The 22,663-nt window shown below is 48.7% G+C and overlaps 1 protein-coding gene across 6 annotated transcripts in view; it reads left to right on the top strand.

Moving 5' to 3' along the window:
• The window catches only part of Kcnj6 (potassium voltage-gated channel subfamily J member 6), a 254,882-nt gene that overhangs the window by 137,336 nt on the left and 94,883 nt on the right, over positions 1–22,663 (top strand). For 2 of the 6 annotated variants that reach the window (XM_021185323.2, XM_021185324.1), the window contains exon 1: positions 223–455. The exons of 3 other annotated variants lie outside the window; for them this stretch is intronic. The gene's annotated coding sequence lies outside the window, so the exon portion shown is untranslated. Of the gene's footprint in view, positions 1–222; positions 456–1,069; positions 1,174–22,663 lie in introns of those variants that run through there. One more of the 6 variants, XM_021185321.2, reaches the window with a different exon arrangement.

Genomic DNA, 22,663 nt, shown 5'->3' with positions numbered 1-22,663 from the left:
GGCGGGGCAGTGAGGAGGCGGGGCAGTGAGGAGGCGGGGCAGTGAGGAGGCCGGGCAGAGTCACTGAGAATCCCCACAAATCCTGAGAGCAGCACCCAGAGTGGTTATCAGGGTTGTATCTGCTATAATCTGGGCCTGGAATGCCCACCGCCCCTCCCCCCCACCCCCACCCCACCCCCGGCAAAAGGCCTTGGGTTCTGGAATGTTCCCCCCAGCACTCTTGTGTTCTAGGCTCGGCCTCCAAGATGGTGGCTACTAAAACGTGAGGTCTAGAGGCTGATCTTACATCACTGGAAGCATGTCCTTGAAGAGGACTATGAGCATCTGGGTTCTTCCTCTTCTACTTGGCCACGAGGTAACCGGCTTCTTGTACCACGTGTGCTCACCTCTACAGTCTGTGTGGATTCAGACTCCAAGCAACTAGGCTACCCAGTGACAGGCTAAAAACTACAGCTGTGAGTGGACGTGATCTGTTCCCCTTCATACGTTGGTTTTGTTGTTTTTGTATTATTAGTATTAATTATTATTATTATTAACATGTGTGTGCATGTAAGTGCAACAACACACATGTAGAGCTTTCAGGAGCTGTTTCAGTTCCCTCCCTCCACCTTCTGCCTTGGGTACTGCACTCTCCAGGCTAGCTAGCCAATGAGCTTCCAGCACATTCTCCTGTCTCCACCTCCTCTCTCTGCTGTAGAAGTACTGGGGTTATAATGGCCCAACCACATCTGGCCTTTTGTAGGGGTTCTAGGAGTTGAACTCAGGTCACCAGATTTGCATAGCAAGGGCGTTTACCTGCTCAGCTGGCTTGCCAGTCCTTCAGTTCACTTCTTCCAGATTAAAAAGGGAAGACAGACAGACAGACAGACAGACAGACAGACAGAACTACAGACATTGTGTGAGGTCTGACCTTTTAAATTAGAATAAGATTGAAACCAAAAAGAATGTACTTAAATCAAATCCTTGGCCCATAGATAGGTTCAAGGGCCAGAGACTGAGAGGAGGTAGTTGTCATCATTGTCCTTTGAAATGTGACAATCACATTTGCATCTTTCTCCTTCCAACATAGGCCAGAAGCTTGATCCCCCATTGCATCCAGTCTGTCTCCAAACAGGGCACTGGGCCTGACTGAGTCCTGGTGGCTTGTCAGAGCTCCAATGCTGCAGGCATGAGGTGAGCCTCTCATGTACTAAGTTCTCTACTACACATACCTAAAAATGTTAAACGTGGGCTAGAGAGGTGGCTTGGTGACTAAGACCACATACTATTCTTGCAGAGGACCTGAGTTCCGTTCCCAGTAGCTCACGCCCTCCTAGCATCCCTGATCTAGGATATCCAACATCTCTGCTTCCTCCAAGGACACCGGCACTCATGTGCACAAACCCACTCTCAGATACACACACAACATACAGACACACTGTTGTAGTAAATCTCCATCCCAAAAATGCCCCGGCAATGAAAACACAACTCAGTTAATATGAATACATGCTGTGCACCTAGATTGGACAGATCTACAGCTACACTACCATCTTCCCCATCTATGAGACCCTTAGAACTTGCAGTTTCTCCAGGCCATGTGCTTCTGCTCCACTTTTCTTCAGTCTTCCTCCTCTGCATCCTCTCCCTCTTCCATTTTCTCCTCCCTCTCTCTACCTTCTGCTCCACCTTCCCTTTTATCTGCCCAATCATCAGCTCTCCTTTATTTTACAAATTAAAGTGGGAAGCAGGTTTACAGAGGAAATCACCTGAGTGCTGACTCATTCCTTGTTTGCAGTCACTTACCTTACCGAAGAAGAACAGAATTAACATCAAATATAATTAGCCCCAGGGCTATCCACAACAATGCACAGACACACACACACACACACACACACACACACAATTTAAAACCTTTTAAAGCCTCTAAGAAGTATTAAACGTGAAATTAACACACGATGCACTGTGTAACCAGAGCATCACCCTTCAAACGTGTAATCAACCATGTATCACTCCCACATCCCATGTCTAAGATGCATGCATGGCTGAGCTGACAGCATGTCTCAATTAAGACCAGACCCATTTCAGCACAAGTCTGCATGACATCACTACACACTTGCCATGCCCTCTGGTCATCTCCAGAGAGTTCTCTCCTCCACAGTTGACCTTTTCCCTCCCAGATAACCTTTACCCTTAAGCCCCTCCATGGAAGAACTTGCAGATAAATAGAAGCTTGTGTTTTGGGTGTATCAAGAGCTTATTAAAGATTCAGAGCTATAAGGAGAGGAAGCCAGCTCACACTCTACCAGGCCTTCCCTGTGCTCACCCTCAATGGCACCGAGTCAGAACTGAGTCCGTGGAACACTTGTGCACGCCCACACACACACACACACACACACCTCCCTGATCCAGCAGAGAACCTATCTGAGGAACATTTCTTGGAAATGTATTTGAGCGGTGTGGAAATAAGAATGTCAGAATTCAGGTTGGAAGCACCCACACTTCTAAATTTATGTTCCAGATCAGAGGTTCAGCAGGCTGAGTGATGTTTCAAGGGCATGTCTGTGACAGGTGTTGATTCCACGGCCCAGGCAGAGTACAGACAGGAACATAGATCTGTAGCCTGCCTTCCTTCCAGAAGCACGTGTGTCATGGCCACGGTGCCTGTGCTTGTGTTGGGAGCTCTATCAAGAAACTGTAAGGAAATCAAACAAGCCTTTTCTGGAGACCCACATGGCAGATGTGACTGAGTGAAAAGCTAAGAGCAGCAAGAAGTACCAGGGTCCCTGGGGAGGAGGGCAGAATCGGGAGAGATGTGGTTCTCAAAGGGACCACTTCCTAAGCACACGAAGGCCAGACTGCAGCAAGCTACTCACAGATTAGTCGTAAGTCAGCCTCAGGAGACCGAATGTCAAGTGGGCATCAAAGTTACACCAGGGCTTCTGCATGGCAGGGGCCGGTTACCTGCATGAGCAGAGACTCGGAAAGACCCACAGCCTCCCTGCTTAAAGGGGACAAGATAAGAATACTGAATGGGTACAGCCTTTGCAAGTACCTGAAGCTACAAACCAGAAATGATTTCTCTTCCCAAGCCTCAAAGAGGGCTGACTTGAGAGACAGCATATCCTCATGAGGGAAGTTCCTCAATTACTCTGAAAACCCAGTCCTGCCTCTCCCTACAGTGGCCGCTGTGAGAAGCCAGGTCACACACACACACACACATACACACACACACACACACACACACACACACACACACACACTTCCTGTTGGCTTGAACTGTTGATTTTGAAAACAGAGGATCAGAGTGGCCAGGCAGTGATCGGGTGCCCAGGCAGGGCCACTGCAGCCTTCCAGCCAAGCTTTCTCTCCTTTCCTGGGGAGAAGCTTTGGAAAGGCACAGTGGCTAGAGAACCAGATGGTAGCTTTTGTGGCAGGTCAGCCCCATGTCCAGGAGCCCATGTCCAGGAAACCATCCAGGTCTCCCCTCAGTAGACTGCCAGCAGACACGAGGTGATTGAGACTGCTATGCCCAGATCCTTCTCTTTCAGAGCCAAAGACTCCACTTTAGATGAACTGCAGTCAAAGATGCCTCAGGATGAGGAAGGGACAAGGACAATGGGACAATCGAATCTTCCCTTTAACAGATGATAGGAAAGAAAGACGCTACTCTAACAGAGTTGCAGAGAAAGCCCCTCTTGCCTTCGCTAGACTTCACTTTACTTCGCTCTAAATTTTACAAGAGGGAAACCTTGTGAGGCAGGAGAAGAAGAAAGATGCAAATCTTGGCGTAGGAACCGCCTCCAGGAGCAAGCAGATGATAGATGTGATCCGGTTCACGCAGGACTCCTAAGTTCCAGAGTGCAAGTGAGACTTCCTCCTTTAGCACAGGGAGGAATGGAATGACAGGGGCCTCTGGTTAGACCCAGTGCTGACGCATAGTGAGGCCCGCAGAGAGGGAAAAAACTATGCTGTCTAAGGAAACTGCAGCTCCCCGGGACAGGCAGTCCAGCACAGGAAGGAACACTGAGCAATGACAGCAAAGTCCAACTTCCCAGCAAAGTCATTTGTATGGAGATCAATCAAAGAACCTTGTTACCCCGCCAACTGCAGCAGCCCAGTGTGGCAATGTAGCCCTGCCTCCAGCTGGGTGACCACGGAGTGCCAGGGGCCTTTGGAACTCAGAGGAGTTTATCAAAGTCTCATGTTGCTGCTAATGTCATGCTAGATGCACACTACCCTAGCTTCAAGCATGGGCCATGGAGGTGTATGGGATGCCATCCGGGCTGAGCTGGAAGGCCATCCTCCTGCCTCCACGTACAGGAGTGGCACTGGGCAAGCAACCAACGTGCTTTGTCTCCCAGATGCCTGAGCCTACAGTTTGGATCCTTGGGCGTAGGCAGGTGGGAAAGCTTGACATTCTAGAAATCCTGGATTTCTAGATATGCACCAACCAGTGCAATATTTTTACATGTGTGTGCGTGTTTCGGCATGAGTTTATGCATGCCACGTGAGTGCAGGTGCATTAGCCGTACCGAAAAAGGGTGTTAGATTTCCTGGAACTGGAAAGTGTTTGTGAGCTTCCCGGCATGGGTGCTAGAAACCAAATCACGGTCCTCTGTGAGAGCAGCAAGTTCTATTAACTGTGGAGCCAGCTCTTCAACCCCCGGGGTTATATCTCAAGGGAAATCTGCACACCACAAAATAAGCTGTTCTGCAGTGCACACAGTTTGATGCCATTAGATACACTGACAGGACCCTGTGACAATCACTGTTTCAGGTTCTGAAGCGTTCCAACCACCCCAAAAGGAAATCGTGTGTGTGTGTGTGTGTGTGTGTGTGTGTGTACACACACGCATGCACAACAGCCACTTCCTAAATCAACTTTTAAAACAGTGCCTTAACTAGCCTTCCAACCCCACCTCTATCTCAGGTCAGGCTCTAACCATAAAAACACATTTAATTTCTCTGACATAGATCCACTTGTGTTCCCTTAGTGTCTGTGTGCTCAAGGCCAGTCACGGGGCTCGTACTTACCTGTCAAAGTTATGGAGTCAAAAGGCAGAGGCAGAGTTCCACGCCAGCTCTTCTGTTAGAGACAACCCTTTACGTTAACTTTGCCACAGGTCCTGTGTGTTGTTCTCCCATGATCTAAGCTATCAGGAAATCCAGAGGCAGCCATAAGGTCTTCCTCCTGCCCCAGAGCGCTTCCCAGAGGGTTCGCCCCACAGAGGTAACTCCATCAACCTCTCCTCCTCCCTTAGAAAACCTAAGCATGGGAGCCCTGTGAGATACAATTTAAAAACATAGTAAAATAGGTAAGTAGCACGTCTGTGCCATTGCCACACTGGTGGTGAGAGCTGAGCACCCCAGACCAGTGGGCCACATTCAGTATCTGGTGAAGACCCAGTCTCCACTTCCAAGATGGCTCCTTGGGCTACCTCCTGCAGGGGGATGGCAGTGTTTGCATGGGTCAGATGGGATAAAGGGAGGAAGAGGGAGGGAAGTGACATCCTCCACTAAATCCAGAAGTGTTGGAGCTAATCCAGTCGTGAGGTGACGCTCTCGCGCCTAGACACCTCCCCACAGCATGGCATTGGTTGGTTAGCTTCCTCAAGACACAGTCAGGCTACAATAGACTGGGATCTCCACAACTGGATCAAGGTCCTTTCTGACTGCACCCAGCTCCAATATCTAGACACACACACACACACTGCTTTAGGAGTTGACTTCGCCCATAGTGGGCTCATAAGGACCTCACTCACAACAGGTGTCCCCTGTCCCCCTTCAGCTCTGATGTTCTCCAAAATCGCAGGTTCTGAGCACCCACACCCCACCCCACACACACAGCCCATCCATGCTGCTTTCTAGAGAGAGGAGGTCTGCATACACCTTGAACAGGGGCCAGGCTGGCTCTGGAACCATATAATTCCTCATCAAAGACTCATAGGTCACTCGAACCAAGATACTCAGGGAGAAGGGTGGGCTAAGGGTCAAAGGTCCAAAGGCTCAAGGTCAGGAATGCTTACTTGGGGTCCCCTGCTACCCCAGAGGCAAGCCCCAGTTCACACACAGAGCTGTGCCATTTCCACTCTGGGGAGGAATCATCAAGAGGAGGCAGAAACAGAAGTTATCAGGAGTCTGTGGGAGATCCCAGCCTTGGGTGGCCTTGATTCTCCTTCTGTGAGTCTATTTTGGGGTCTCCTTTATCCTCCGCTCCACGTCTAACAACAGTCTGAGCCAACCTCCCGTGTGTGTCAGAGAAGCCTCCTCTGTTTGGATAATATGCCACTCTTCCTTTTGTTCGCTCTCGGCTGACTGAGTCACGTCTCCTCTGCTGCGATGAGGCAGGGGGAAGGAAGAGGGGGAGTCAGTGTGTGCTGAGGAAAAGTGTGGAGAGCTGACAGTGATGCCCAGGCTGGCAGCCTCAGGCTGTGTCAGAGGGAGAAGAGTGAGGCTGGGCTGACCACTGCTCATCCCATCACTCACTCTGAGCTCCATCAAATCCAAAGACGCTGAATATATCTCCCCATAACTAGGACTTGCACGGGGTTTCCCTAAGCTCTGCTCAGCAGAGCTTGGAGGATGCTGGGGAAACAAGTTAAGCATTATGCATAAGCACTGGGTTTCTCGGCACACTTCTTCTTCTTCTTCTTCTTCTTCTTCTTCTTCTTCTTCTTCTTCTTCTTCTTCTTCTTCTTTTTCACCTACTGTGTGCATTATGTTTATTTTTTAATATTTTTATTAGGTATTTTCCTCATTTACATTTCCAATGCTATCCCAAAAGTCCCCCATATCCTCCCCATCACTCCCCTACCCACCCACTCCCACTTTTTGGCCCTGGCGTTCCCCTGTACTGGGGCATATAAAGTTTGCATGTTCAATGGTCTCGGCACACTTCTTACACCGACATGTTTTTGAGCTCTGAAATACAGAGACAGAGCAAGCCACATTTCCTGATTCCGTATCCCTGCCTCACCTTTCCCCGGGAGCTCCCAGATAAACAGGCTCTGTGCACCCCCCCACTCCTAGGATTTGATCTAGCATGGTGTAGAAATGAGTGTGCACAGGCCTGTGACGGCGAATTGTTAAACAGGGAATTTGGAGAGCCCAGCAATCCCCAGTGGGACCTTCCCCCACCCGCTCACTAGCATGGCCCTCTGTTTAGTTCACTTTCTGGAATCTTCCTGAGTGTCTAAGGACGTCTCACATCTCACTTGCTCCTCTACGGAACTGTTGAGCCGGGTTCCACTCTGCAGCCCTGAGGCCATAGCAACTTCCCACTCGCACAGACCCACAGAGGCCTCGGTTCACCCCACCCCTGCAGTGGGGAACCTCTCAAACCATCCCAAAGACGGGTCTCAACACTGATTATTTTGTATGTCTGTGTGCATATGTGTTCTGGGTGTGTGTTCCTGGATGCCCATGTGCCTCCAAGGTGTTCTCACAAATCACTCTCTATCTTAGTTCTGAGATTGGGTCTCATGAACATGGAACTTTTGGGTTTGGCCAGACTGGTGGTCAGAGAGCCCCAGGCTTTCTGCTGCCTGTCCTACCAGCACCTGGCTACAAGACCCACAGCCATATTTGACTTTTGTTCTTTGGTAGTGGTGGTTTGTTTTAAAGATTGTAAATTACTTTATGTGTAAACCATGGGATGCTTTGCAGGTTTGCATGTCACCCTTGTGCAGGGGCCAGGCTGACTGCCCCTACATTATTGCAATTTCAGTGTATATGTGGCTGAAGCGGGAACTCAGGCCTTTGAGCTTGCTCAGCAGCTCTGTGTGTGCTAAGTCATCACCATGCCCCATGCCCCCAGTGACCACTACTTGTTTTAATAAGTATCCTCACCTGGCAAAAGCTTCATGAAATCAATAGTGTCTAGGAACTTAGAGAAAGGGAAACCAAGAACCATGTCCAGTGTAAAGACCCTGCCTGTCTATCCAGAGACCCTCAGGTGCACAGCTCAGTAACTCAGTGAATGAAGAAATTCATGCAAGAGGCTGTAGGAGACAAAGCTGGGGATTAAATATCCTCTGACACTGCTGACTCCACTGTAGGCTTGGGGGAGGGAGAGTGGCTCCAGGCCAATAAAGAGAACAGAGACCTTCCTGGTAGGATTTACAGCATTACCTAGGGGAGAAGGTGAATGAGGGCCCTGAGGGAGAGCAAGACTCTCTCCTCTGTGAAGCACAGGCCCCACAAGACACCACTGGCTGGTTCCCAGCACAGCTGAAGCCTCGTGAAGACTTGCTACTCAAGACATTTCATTTCCTTTATAGAGAAAATAGAAGACAGGTCATGCCTAATAACCCAGCCTATAACCCCAGCTTCTCAACAAGACTTAAAGCAAGAGGACCAGACTGGGAGGTCAGCCTGGGGCTACAGAATGAGTTCAAGAACAACAGAACAACTTGGTAACACCTGTGTCTCAAAGCAAAAAGAAAAGAAGGAGAGCTGTGGCTAGGTAGAGAGAGCTTGGGTAGCCTATGTGAAGGCCCAACTTCCATTCCTAGCACTGAAACAAGAAAACGTAACTCAGACCCTCCAGAAATACATCAGGTATCTACTGCTGTGACTCTTATTCAAAGTAGAAGGCGCTTGGGTAGGCCATCCATTAGCAGTTCCTAGAGGAGGGACACTGTGATGCAGAGAAGTCAGGCCAGTGGCCAATGACCAGCGCCCAGTGGCAATGGAAAGGTTGAGTCCTCAGCCCCAAACTGTCCCATCCACACATTTCATCTTCACTGACCCCAGGCAGAGGATGTAAGCGTTCCTGAGCATTAAAGCAAACGTGCACAGGCTGCTGTGAATATCTTTCACTTGGTGCCACCTGGGAACACCCACAGCAAAGTCTTCTAGAACAACAGGATGTAATGAGTCTAAGGTGCCTTTTGCATCCCAGGAATTCAAACCACAGTGGAAGTACAGTAATTCTGCTTTACTGATGTAGGAATTCACATGATCCTGGAGATACATTCATGGATTCCCCCCATCACAGAGGAGGAAGTGACGTTAATATGTTCAAGCCATGGACACCTGACCAGGGCACAGGACGATGGCAGCAGGAGGAGGTTAGAGGGTGGTTAGAGGGCCTGGCTGGGACATGACGGCCTCTTGTAAAACAAAGCACAATTCACTCATGCAGAGAAGATACCGCCAAACTTCCTCTGTGCCAGGCTCCCTTGTCTGGGAGTGTCACAGGCAGAGCCACGGAAGGTGCTCAGTCCTAGGCACCATTTTCTAGAATAATCAATTACAGAGCAACTGCTCGGAGGAACTGACCAGGGGCCTTTTCTTCCCTCTCTGAAACCCGGTTCCTGTCATTAGCAGGAGGAAATGAAATCCAGCAGAGGAGATGAAATCCAATTTTCCACTTGTTCGGCTCAGTGACTGACAGGGGTCTGTGGGATGTGAGGCCTTTCTCTGAAATGGAACTCTGGCTAACCGCTGTTAGTCTCTCAGGAGAGCCCATGGTGTGGTAGAACTGGAACAAGCCTAAAGCAGTCTGTCAAGGAAGAACCATATACCTCCCTCAGCCATGCAGATACAAGGTGCTCTGAAATCCCTCTGTTCCCCAGCCCCTGTCCCTACTTAAACGGTAGGTGTTCCCCTGATTTTAGAACCTGGGTCAGGGAGTAGTGGCCTGCAGGAAAGACATCTCTACTTTCGTCATCCTCTTAAAGCTGGGCACAGCCTGCTTTTCTTATGGCCATGACCAAAGTGCTGAGACATAATGCCTTAAAGGAGGAAGAATTACTGTGGCTCACAGTCAGAGGGGATACAGTCCATCACGGAAGGAAGGTAGAACAGCAGAGGGTGAGAGAGCTGCTTGCATCTCATAAATAGTCAGGAAGCAGAGTGGACAGGGAGGAAGGCCAAACTCTAACCCCAAGGCCTGTTTCCAGTGAGTCGCTTTCTCCTGTGAGACTCTACCTCCTAAAGGGTCCACGACCATCCAGGATGGCACTATCAGCAGGGATCCAAGTGTTCAATCATGTGAGCCCATGGTGAAAGAGGGCTACATTCAGTCTAGGGCATCCCATCACCCCTGTGTCTGTCAGAGTAGATGGTCTCAGCCCACCAACAGAAACATGGAGGGTGGAATGGCTGTCTCCATCTGAGGGACTGGGGTACCTTCTGCAGATAGAGAAGGGTGGCTCTTCTCTCTGAGACCTTCTGCTCCCTAGACAGGACTGTACCATGGCCACTATCAGTCTCTCTCCATCATTTGGAAAACCAGGTCTGTGTTGACTGTCCCCAGCCGTCATTCTTACAACTTCTACTTACAGACAAAACATCTCCTGATGTATCACAGGAGACATCATCTTTCCCTGGCCATCCTATGCAGGCCTTCAGTGTTTACCTGGGTACAAATCGCTGGGGCCTCTTCTCTGTCAGATGCACATCCCAGCCTTCTATCCTGAGGCCTAGCAGCCAGCAGAACCTCCTCCTTTTCAGGATCTCTCCTCCTCCTCTCCCTCCTCCCTCCTCTCCTTCCTCCTTCCTCCTCCTCCTCACATACATATACTCACATATGATAACATTCGCACGCACACACACATACACACACACACACACACACATATATATATATATATATATATATGTATATATATATATCCATGCACATATACATATACATGCATACACACAATTTGAACATTCTCATACATATGGACATATACACATACATGTACATACATACAATCACATATACTAATATTCTTACACATATACCCTCACATTCTCAAACATACATATACTCACGTGTATACATTCTCACACATGCAAACACTCAGATATGTGGACATTCTCATACATATACACACATAAACTCACATGTGCATATACATGCGTATACATGCATATATGCACACATGTACCAACGTACCTTCTCTCACCTATCTTCAGTGCTAGAAGTGGAAGAATTTGCACTGCAGACCTCTCAGCTCTGCCTCTCATCCCCACCAGTCACAAACTGTGTCAGCTCTAGGAAGCACCTGAACTCTGTAAGCCTCCCTCCTCAGGTGTAAGGTTGGTCATCACTTCCTGTGGCCGGAACTTCCTGTGCTTGTCACTTCCTGTGATCAGCACAGCTGGGCCTGTCCAGTGCTCGGTGTGGAATAGATGTTTGCTCAAGGTTGACAAGCCAGCATTTCCACTTCCTTTGTGAAGCCTTCACCAGTGGTTTCAGTCACTGCTGACTTAGGTTTCTTATGTGCTAGAACATCCGTGGGCTCTCATCTGCAGTGTAGAACACAACCACACAGGACTTTGGACAAGTTCTGTGTCACCAGGCTCCACTCTGAGCCTCCAGATGGGTCTTCCCATCTGTGTCTTAGACTGTTTCTGGGTTTTCACACTATTTCCAGGGCAATCTTAAATTTATAAAAATAGTGACTATTCTACTTAGAAATGGTGCCCTCCTAGGACAGACTCAGGAGCAACTGCCATTGCGTGTTCATGTCTGTATTTGACAACCCATTTGTTTCTCATGGTCATACCTCAATGAAGATGTTGGGTTGGAGTGGGTTCAGATGGTTCAGTTAGGTTAGGTTTAGTTCTAGAGAGGGTCTTCTTATATACAGCCCTAGCTGGGCTGCAACTTGCTGAGCACCCAGATGCCCCCACAGAAGTCTTGCTTCCACAGCCTCCCAAGTGCTGGCATACAGGAGTGACCGGGACAGTCTCCCTAGTCCAATTTCCAAGCCTCAGAGGTAGAAGTGGCCTGAGCAGATACACACTGCTCCAGAACAGGAGTCTCATCATCAGGCCAGCTGGCTCACGAGTCTTCCCCCACACATGCATTGTATCCATTGATTCTTCCAGAAGCCCAGCAGGGGGGCACCCTACCTCTTCTTGAAGGCTGTAGGTCCCAGTGTCAGGGAGCACCTGAGATTCCCCAGATCCATGCACGCTCACTCTCTCTCTCTCTCTCACACACACACACACGCACGCACGCACGCACGCACGCATGTATGCATGCCAACACACACATGCATGCACTCCTATACACACATGCACACACACACACACACACGTATGCACACACACACACATGCACTCCTACATACACACATGCACGCACACACTGATTTAGCTAGGCTGGCCTTCTTGCTCTAGGAAGGAAGCCACCAACGCCAGGGTCCCCAGGGAGAAAACAAGCCTGCAGCAGTCACTTCTAAAAGCACAAGAATGTGGCGACTGCAGACTGGATCCCAGGAAACCCCCTCTCTTTGTTGCCTAGGGCCTCACTCTCTGTTATGCTGAATCACAAAGAAGGGGAAAATCTACTGAGGCCCACAGCTCAGATGCTAGCCCTCACTGAGCCATGATGAAATTATCAAGGGTGTCCTTCCTGTGAGCAGATCTGGGGCTGTGCAGGGCTGGGACCCTTAGCTGATAGACACCTAGTTTGGGTCCTCTGGCTTCTCAGCCAGACAATGACAACTTGCACAGTGGGCTGGTGATCCCGAAAGGCTCCCATAGACTCCTACTCCAGTCTGAACCCTGAGATGACTTTCAAAGAAAACTCACTATGTGTCCATCTCCTCCATCCAGCCCAAGGTGAGCTGTCATTTAGCCCCTTCAGGCGATAACTACACATCACACAACGTCAGCATCCGTGTTCTGACCTTACAGCTCAGGTACTAGACATTCTAAATTTACATCCGCGTCCTGGGATCCCCACCCCCAAGCTAAGTTTCCAACAGGCCCCTTTGCCCTTTGATAGCTGTCACAAGTCCCCACTGCGAGATAAGACCCACTTCATCACACACACCTGTGACTTTAAACCTAAGTACCTGTCTAGACTTCTGTTTATCATCGTCTGCAGAGGTCACCCAAGCTCAGGGTGCAGAACACTCTTGAAAGCCATTTCACCTTTACACGGTACATCGGACAGAATGGATAAGCAAGCGACAAGTACTGTCACCAACCCTGCAGGGTGAGATCCTCAGATAAGGACGCCAAGCTGGAAATCAGCATCAGAGAAGGAGCTGGCCTTAAGCTCAGACACATCTGTAAACAACTCAGAGAAGTCACTTCTCCCTGTGCATCTAGGGCAAGGAGGGCATCTGCTCTCCCTCTCCCCACGTGACCCTCTCTGTATCTATCTCCTTTGTACTACAAACATTTGCTATATGCCTAGGGGCATCAGGGCCTGGTTAGAATTAGGAGAGTTCCATGAAGAATGAAAGGGAACAAGCAGCTCTGTACCCTCGGCCGTGCCACAGTTCTTTACAAACCTTCCCCGGGGTGAGACCTACCTCATAAGGAAGGCTTGTTTCCAATGTCTATTTGGTTTTTGTTTTTTTTAAACACAGCTTCCGTTTTGTAATATAGAACTTACAACTGTACATTCCTATGTGTACTCACGTGTGCAGGTGTGCACGAGGTGTGTCCATGTGCCACACAGAAACCAAAGGGCACTGCCAAGTATCCTCTGGATGGCTCTCCACCCTACAGCTTAAGACTTGATTGGGGATCATTAATTCAGTCAAACTTCCTGGTCAAAGATATCCTCCTGTCTCTCTGCCCCACCCCCACCCCAGCCTGGGAGTGGGCTTTCAGGCAGGCACCACCATTGCGGGTTTGGTTTTGTTTGTTCAAAGGAATGTTGGGGACCTTGGGTCCTTGAATGTCTGTGGCAAGTTCTCCAGTGGCTGAGCCTCCTCTGCACTTCCACCATGTCTAAGGGCATCACTCTATGCTTCCACCACCACCCTCCATCTCTAGAACTTTTCCATTCTCCCACACAGAACCTCGGTAGTCACTGAGACAGCAGCTCACCAGCCCCAACCCAGCATCCACCATGTTGCTCTCTCTCTGTCTCTGAGGTGAATGCTGTGAGGGACTGCATCTGCCGTGATGGACTTGGGACTCATCCGTATTTATTCTCTTGTGACTAACTTCTGCTTGCATCATGTCCTCAGGGCTCATTCATGTGTCAAAATTTTCCTTCTCCTTAAATGGAATGGCATTTCACTGTGTGCTAAGCCACACTCACTTGGTCTGTGCATAAGCTCCACCTTGGGGTACTATGAATGTCATGGTGCTTCTGTGACCCTGTCTGTGTATGACTGGGTAGCCTATGAAATGCACTCTTTAAATGGAGCCAACATGAGGTTCCTGCAGGATGCAAAGCCTGAGAGAAATGTCCCCAGTGTTCCATTGTCCCACACACTAGGCTCTGCCTTAGCTGGTAAACGTTCCCAGGCCTGTCCTGTTCACAGACATGCATGCATGGCCCAAGACAGTGCACACACTCACACACACACACACACACACACACACACACATATGCCCCTCCAGCTTTCTCTGCCTCTCATCGCTCCATCTCCACCACCCCTCCTGGCCTCAGCCTTCTCAGTCTGTACACTAAACTCACCTCAGACCTGCTACCTCATTCATACCTCCCTAGAGTTCAATTTCTGGAGAAACCACAACATAGTGTTGTGAGCTGAGAGCTCTAAGGTCACAAAAACCTGGTTTCTCTGAGCTCCAAGTCAAGGCATAAGCAGGGTGGTACACCCTCTGCAAGCTGAAAGATGCTCTCATGTGCCTTATGGCCACACCATTCTGTCGACTCTCTACCTCCACCACCAAGTGGCCAGATCTATATCTCTCCTGCACCCTGCCCCTTATGAGACATCTAATTGGATGTAGATTTTGACCTAGCTCAGTACAACTTCATGTTGTCCCTTAAGCTACTTAATTCCCCAAAAACCCTTTCCTGAGTAAGATCACAGTTCCAGACTTGGGGTGGGCATGAATTTGGGAGGACACTCTTCAACTCATACCAGTGAATCCTGATCACCAAGGGCAACAACGGGCTGTCTTGGTATCTTATACAAAACATGCTTGGAATAATAAAATCAGAACTTTAAAAAAAAACACTGATATTTTTAAGTGAAAGAAAAATATTAAGGGGAATATTCAAATATAGAAAAGTTGAAAGAGAAAGTAAACACCCACACAAACTTACAGCTCAGAAGTGGATCAAAATCCATATTTTGGATGTTCTTCTATATGCATACAACACACATTCCACAAGCACACAAATGCTATTGTGAGAAAGCAGCATACGCAGAGTGGGTGTGGGTTTCTGAGCTGCATCTGCCCTTAACACCGTGTGTAGACCATTCGCCAGGTCACCGAACACACTACTCCCTCACTCCCTCAGGAATAGTTTTGGGGGCCTGCTGCATGGACGAGAGACTCTCTTGCCAGGGCCAGAGGGACATGTCTCCCGTGGAAAGAACTCCCATGGAAAAGCAAGACCAAGATAGAGTGACAGAATTCTGGGAGGCAGTAGTCAGGACTTTAAGTGTCAGCCCCCTTGGAAAGGTGGTCAGTTACAGACCCTAGAAGACTGTAACAAATGGGTAAACTCTTCAGTTACAACCACGTAACAGTCCATTGCTGTTATCTGCAACTGTGTTTCATGAGGACTGTTGGAAGACAATGGGGTAAACATACACTAGTTACTGTTGATCTCGGTTTGCTTTGTTTTTTATTGTCCTTTCATTCGCTCTGTTTTTGCTTTGCTGTGGTCGACCAGCACACCCTGGGCCTTTCTGCCTCTGTGTACTTCTTCTCTCACAAACGCCTTATCCACTCTCTGTCGCCAATTTTCTGGGCAGCTGCACTTTCATAAGTAGGGCTCGTGCACGCTGCGTTTTGCAAATATTTTTCCTGATTTGTCCTCTTATATTTTTAATAGACATTTAAATTTTTATGTTGCCAAAAATATCAACTTTTAGTGGAGCTCCTGGATTCCTAATGTGTCTTTAAAGGGGGCCTTCTCAACTCTTGGTGTTACTTGTAAAAATAACATCTTCCATACTTACGGCTGTAACTTCATGTTTTGCATTCAAATCCCTGATCTGTCTAGAATTCACAGTGATATATAAATAGAGAAGAGTCTCTCTGCAGTACAAGTGGGCCACCACTGTCCCCAGCATGTGCTAGATGGGACCCCTGAATACTGTTTGCTGCCCTGCATCCTGTGGTAGCCATCCAGCTTCCTGCCAAGACCCTTCTGCCTTGGCACGCACCAGCCCTTCCTCCCAGTTCTTAATGCAACTGCTTTCCAGGTTCAGTGTCCTACCTGTTCTCACTCTCTGATCTCTAATTCATTCCCTGCTCACTTGGCACGGTGCCTTCCCTACAGCTTAACATCCACACCTGGAATTACAACTCTCCACTCACACATATGGAAAACTCCCAGGCCTAGAGCCTGCCTGCCCCATGCTCTTTCCAGACAGATCACCTGGTTATCTTCAAATGCTTCAAACTGAACCAGCCCCAACCTCTCCTCACCTGCTGTTTCTGCTACTGCCCCCACACTCATGTACATGCTCACTCACTGCAAACACAAATATACACAGACACACTCACTGCCCCCACATACATACACAGTCACTCTCTGCCCACATACATACACATGCTCACTGCACACACATTCACACACACACACACACACACCCAGACACATGCTCATACTCGCTGCCCCACACATACATTCACTACACACACACACACACACACACAGAGTCACTCACTGCCCACATATACACACATGCTCACATGGCCGCCTCCACTCACTGGTGGCTTCTTCCTTAACTCAATCATTTCTTCTAGAACATCTAATCCTGGGTTTGGCAACCCCCATAGTTTTACATTTTGTAAGGTTTACAGAAAGGGATGAAAAAGAGGGAGGGAACAGAGGAGAAAGGGGGGAGTAAAGAAAGAGGGGGAAGAAAGGGAGGGAGGGAGGAAGGACAAACACGTTCCTTCTGACCAGAGGATGTTTCTTCTGAAGTTCCTGACATTTCTTGGCTCCCTTTGGAGCTCAGCAGCAGGTCTCATGTGGCAAGATGCCCAACTTTTCACTACTGATGAGTCCTGAAACTAAAGGACAGCGCTGCTTTATTTGGGGGTTGGGGCTGCAGCAGAGGAATGGCTGTGGTGACCAGTATCTGAAACCTCTAGCTGTTCTCAGTAGCTCAGGGACTATTTAAGGAAGTCCTACTGTGATAAAGAATACACAACGTTCCATTTAACACTCAAGCCATTTTAGACACACAATTCAGAAACGAGTACAACATGCGGCTCTGAAATTGTCCTTGCTGGTCTTTCCTGCAACTTTGTAACATCCTGAACAAACAACTCCAGCTCCTGCCTGTGTGCTTGCCTAGCCTCTGGCTCCCCATATTTCCTCCTAGAAGTGGGGTCACGTTGTTTGCCATTTGGCATCTGTCTTCCATCAATTAGCATGATGTCTTCAAGGTCACTCACAGAGCAGCTCTGTCAGACTTGCCTTCCTTTCCGAGAGTGAATTGCCTCCTGGGTCTGCTTCTCTTTCTGTTTATCCATTCTGAATTGCCGGGAAATGGTTCTCTCTGCTTTTGTGAATGAGGCTTTTGAGAAGGTCAACACACAAGCAACCACCTGAGCCCTTGCTTTCTGTTCTATTGGGTTCATATCTCAAATCAGTGCTGCTGGACCAGGTCCAGGTCTTTTTGATTTAACTGTTTTGGGGGGCTGCCTGCCTGACTGTAGACCGTGGATGTGCCTGGCCCTGGATGAGGCCAGGAGAGGGCATCTGGAACTAGAGTTACAGATGGACGTGAGCTGCCATGAAGGTGCTGGGAATTGAGCCCAGGTCCTCTGCTGAGCCATCTCTCCAGCTCCATTATACATACTTTTTGAGCAACACACACAGTGTCTTCCATGGTGGCTACAGGGTCTTCCATTCCTATCAGCAATGCACGTGGGCTTCTCACAAACACTTGTAATTATTCTTTTATAGTAGCCTTTGTAAGGTGAATGAATTAGCAATGTGAATGAATTTGCATTTTCCTAATGCCTAACAGCTGAATGTCGCTCATGGGTTAGTGGCCATTTGCGTAGCTCCTTTACAGAAATGTCTCCAGTTCTCTGTCCATTTCTGAATGTGTTGGTTCTTGGGGGGAGGGGGTTGTTGTTGTTTTGGTTTGGTTTGGTTTCAGCTCTAGGAGATCCCTCACGTCTTGTAGAATGCCCTGTAGAATGCATGGTTGGAAATTATATACCCACTCCCATTCTGTGGGGTGTCTACCTTTTTATCAAGCACGGCATGTTCAACAAGAAAGGAGCCACATCTCCAAGTAGAGAGGCCACTGCCTGAAGTACTGCACCTGGGCCAACCTGGTGGGAACAATGTGCCTGTTGTTTATTCTCTTCCTGACAACACTGTGAGAGCCCCCCGCAGACTATCAGCCCCAGGTGTCCTCCTCCTGCAAGCCCCATCAGCCAATCACTGGCACTGCAATTTCCTACAGGCCCCACCCCTCAGCAGCAAGAACCTGAGGCTGGCAGTCAGGAGACAGAGAGATCATCTTTTATCTGGAGGAGAGGGACAGACTATACAACCTCACACTCCACCCTATCCCCAGTTTCATACTTTCTCCTTTAGCACAACTCCTAAATGTCCCATATCACCTTCCCAAACATTGTCATTACCTAGGAACCAAGTGTTCAGACACTTGAGTCTGTGGGGACATTTCTCCTTCACACAGCTCAAAAGATACTGTTTGTGTCCTGGACTGTGCAAAGACGCAGAAGAAATGTTCCCCGACCCAGCTGCAGCTTACACTGGCACACAGCTTGGAATGCTCTGGAAATGTCACTCAGATCATCCCTCAAATACACACACGCATTGTAAGAGAAGGAACTGTTAAAGGCCGCCAATGGCGCCTCCTTCTGTAATTCCTCTGAACACATCTGCTGCACATGGTCAATCACGTGGGCACTGCTCACAGCTCACAGCTGCAGCGGTCCCTTCTCCCTGGGCATGGCTCCTGGGATGTCACAGACACAGTCATGTCACTGCCCCTGGTCCCATTACCTAGCCCACCGTATACTGTACTCTCCTGGCCTTTGCCCTTCCTCTGGGCGCCCAGACTCCAACATCAGCCTCTTCTCCTCTGCCAACATTGTCCTCTTCGGTTCTTCTTTCAACTCTGTGAGGTTTCTGCCCACTCCCCTGTATTCCATAATGTGTGTGGCCAGCACTTCTTGCCTCACAGGAAGGAGCGCCCAACAAGACAACATTCTCCCCACAGGCCTGAGGAATCCTGGCTCCCTTTGCTTGTTTTTGAAGTCACTGGAGTGGAGCATCCACGCTTTCTGCTCCATTAGGCAGAACTTTCAATTAACCACATGCTAACTCTCACAAACACAAACACAGGCATTCTATCCTTGCCTTTCTTCAGTCTTTCTCTTAACTACTCCCTCCTGGTAACTCTTCTCTCTTCTTAAAGGCAGTGTATGTTCTCTGCTGTAAACATAGAGACAGACTTGATAACAGAGGCTAAATGTATAATGGCCAACCACAACCCTGGCTTTTCTTGCTCCTAGACAGACGACAGCTCCCCGTACTATTCAGGACTGGGGTTCTTTCACCTCTGGACTTCTGTGACCCACATACCATAGAAAAGGCAAAAATATAAGGGGGAGGGACATTGTTTACTGTTTAGAACCTTGATCCTGAAAGTAATGCCCTACTCTAGATAAAGTATGACTGCCACCAAGACCACCTAGACACCAGGTGGCAGGACTGTGGCACAGAACCAGTAGAAATGAAGCCAAGTCACATATTATCAACTAGGCAAAGTCTTTGTTAAGATCTCAGCTGGAGCTGCCTGACTCAGGTCAGAAGGAGGCAGTGCAGAACAGAGGTGACCAGGCTGTGACACAGGTGACACTGCAAGTCTTCATCAACATAGGGGTGAGGCGCCTAATGCTCGGTCCTCGTCAATGAATGATGGATGTAATTTTTTAATAGATGTTTTCCTCTGATGTGCTAACATCTCAGCTTTGGTGAGCTCTGAGTTCTAGCCTCAGTCAAAGCCTTTCTCGAATGATACTCAGATCTGTGCACAGGACAGTGTAGAACAGGATCAAGCCTAGGCAGTGTGCTATAACGTCGGACAAGTCAGACTTTGGTCCTACCTTAGCTGTCCATCTGGTGTCTGTAGCATCTAATGGGGCCTTGACAGTCCCTGAGAAGACACCAACACCATAATCCATGCATTCAAGTGTTATCAACATGAGTGGGATTTCCAGGCAGTGGTGGTGCATGCCTTTAATCCCAGCACATGGGAGACAGAGAAAGGCAGATTTCTGAGTTCAAGACCAGCCTAGTCTACAGAGTGAGTTCCAGGACAGCATCCAGGGCTACACAGAGAAACCCTGTCTAGGGGGGGCGGGGAGATCAAGTGTGGCATCCAGGTTAGCAGGTTTTGAGTTAACTGAGCAAGTGAATCCACTGATTTCATTCAGCAGCCGTTGCCCCTCGTCTTCATTGGCCGAGATTTTAACTCTCTCAAATCCTGCCTGTTTGAGCTTGATCCAGTCATGAGGGCTTCCTACTCTATAGTCATCTGGTCTGTGTTTATGACCTAAGGGTGGAGGACGTGGGGAGGGATCAGAGGAAAATGCATAGTGACCTTTCAATGAGGGTGATGATTACCAACCTGACAGGGTCTAGAACCACCCAGAAGGCAGGCCTCTGGAATTTCTAGACTTGGGTAATTGAGGCAGATACCCACCCTACCTCTGGACAAACCCATCTCATGGGTTGGGAGTCATAAAAGCAAGAAAGCCACCATCATGAGACTCCATACAGGGAGAAAGACGCTAACACAAGTCCTCATCAGCTTCCTAAGACAGAAGGTGTAACCAGTGTCACTGTCACCAGCTTCTGCTGCCATGCCTTCCTGCATTGTGACTGTGACAGGCTCAAGCTCAAACTGTGAGCCAAGGTTAACCCCTTCCTCCCTGGAGCACTTTTGTCGGGTGTCTTGTCACAGTGATAGGAAAAAGTCTTTGAAATCAGAAGGTGACAATTGAAGGCCCAGAGCTGTCTGCCTTTGGTTGCCTTGCTGCTGTGATCTCTCCCTTCCTGAGCCTTGAATTCAAAGAGGATGGAAATGTGCTCCCCACCCTGAGGAGTCAGCAGGCTACCAGAGCTCTATCAGATCCTTACCCTTTCAGAGAGGGTCCTCCCTTCACAATGGAGCAAAGCCGCTGAGTCAAAAAATGGGGGGAGGGGGGGGAAGGAGCTTCCAGTTGGACACCGATCCCCTCCAGTGTGTCAGCATAGAAAATGCCCAGAAAGCAGTAGCTAATATACAAACCCTCTCTCTCTGCCTCAGGACTCACACAGGTGAAGGTTCAGAGCAGCCATGTATTATGCCTGCCATTAGTCCAGATCTCAGTGTGCTTCAGGCCTCCTGAGGTCTCTGCGAGCTTGCAGACAAAGCCTACCCAGACTGCCGCAGTTTGATCTCAGTGGTCAACCACGTAGAGTCCTATTTAGAGGCCACTGAGGAAGGATGAAGAGTAAAAGCTCAAAGGAAATCCTCCAGGACCCAAAGCATCCCTCTTGGCAGGGGGCTGGATGAGACCCTCTACCCATATCCCTTAACCAGCTGTGGGGCTCCCTGCTCCTCCACTCCAGCCCCTGTACCAGTTGGGGTGGGGCAAATTTTCCTGTTTAAAACTGAAAGGCGGTTGAAGCCAATGATCTAAAGGACAAAGCTATCAAATCACCCAGTCAGCTCTATAGATCCAGTGCTCCCTTGGATAAAAATTGAAAAACTGATCCATGCGATTGATTTTAAAGGGGGCTAACCAACCAACCACAAGCAAGGTTGATCCATAAAGTGGATACCACTCAAGTAAGTCCCAGCCCTCTCTGCCTGTTTTCTTACTCAGATGGGTGGCGGTTTCTCACCAGATCTCACTTCCTCCTCCTGACCCAAGAGGAAAACTCAGCCACAACTAGCAAATACCTAGCTCAACTGAAGGGCCATAGTGAAAACCTGGGGGGAGAGAGGCTGCTCATAAAACTTTCAGCAGCTCCAAAATCACTGGCTAAACAAGTCACTGCAGACATTAAAGGCTTCTATGCATTTAATAGCAGAGTCCGTTCTAAAATTCCCTCTGCACTCTGCCACGGAGAGAGCTCTCCTAATGCATTGCTAACTGGTACATTCTTCAAGAAGGCCATCAGAAAGAAATAACTCCACATGCCAAAGTACAGATGCTCGGAGCTGAGGCAAAGAGCGAACCAAACGTGTGAATACACAGAGAGAGAACGTTTCTCCACGCTTCTTTTTTAACCTTGGCATTGGATCAACCGTTGAAGCATGAGACATGCATCCTTACCCACAAAATCCAGGAAAATGTTTAAGCCCTGAAGTTTGAACAGTACATAAAGAACTTACTCAGGGTGCTTGCCCTGGACATAAAGATTAATAAAGCAATTTACTGCAAAAAGTATGTTTAAGGATAGACCATGTAGGCCTCTGTCACCCGTGAGGTTTCATTTCCCCTTGTGATGACCTCATGAGAAATGGAAGCTGTGCGTTTGAGCAATGGATTTGCCAGATCAAGCCTGCTGTAACAGATATTCATTGTCTTACCATTCTGTCTTGGAGATTGGAAGCCCAAGGTCAAGCTCTCTGCAAGACTGATCTCTCTCTCTCTCTCTCTCTCTCTCTCTCTCTGTGTGTGTGTGTGTGTGTGTGTGTGTGTGAGAGAGAGAGAGAGAGAGAGAGAATGTACACACCTGTCTGTCTGTCTGTCTGTCTGCCTGTCTTAGAGACAGTGTCTTTCACTCTGTGTGACCTCT

The sequence above is a fragment of the Mus caroli genome, chromosome 16 (genome assembly GCF_900094665.2).
Source record: "Mus caroli chromosome 16, CAROLI_EIJ_v1.1, whole genome shotgun sequence".
Taxonomy (NCBI): domain Eukaryota; kingdom Metazoa; phylum Chordata; class Mammalia; order Rodentia; family Muridae; genus Mus; species Mus caroli.
The sequence above is the reverse complement of the archived record's forward strand: the minus strand, read 5'-3'. Positions and strand labels throughout refer to the sequence as shown.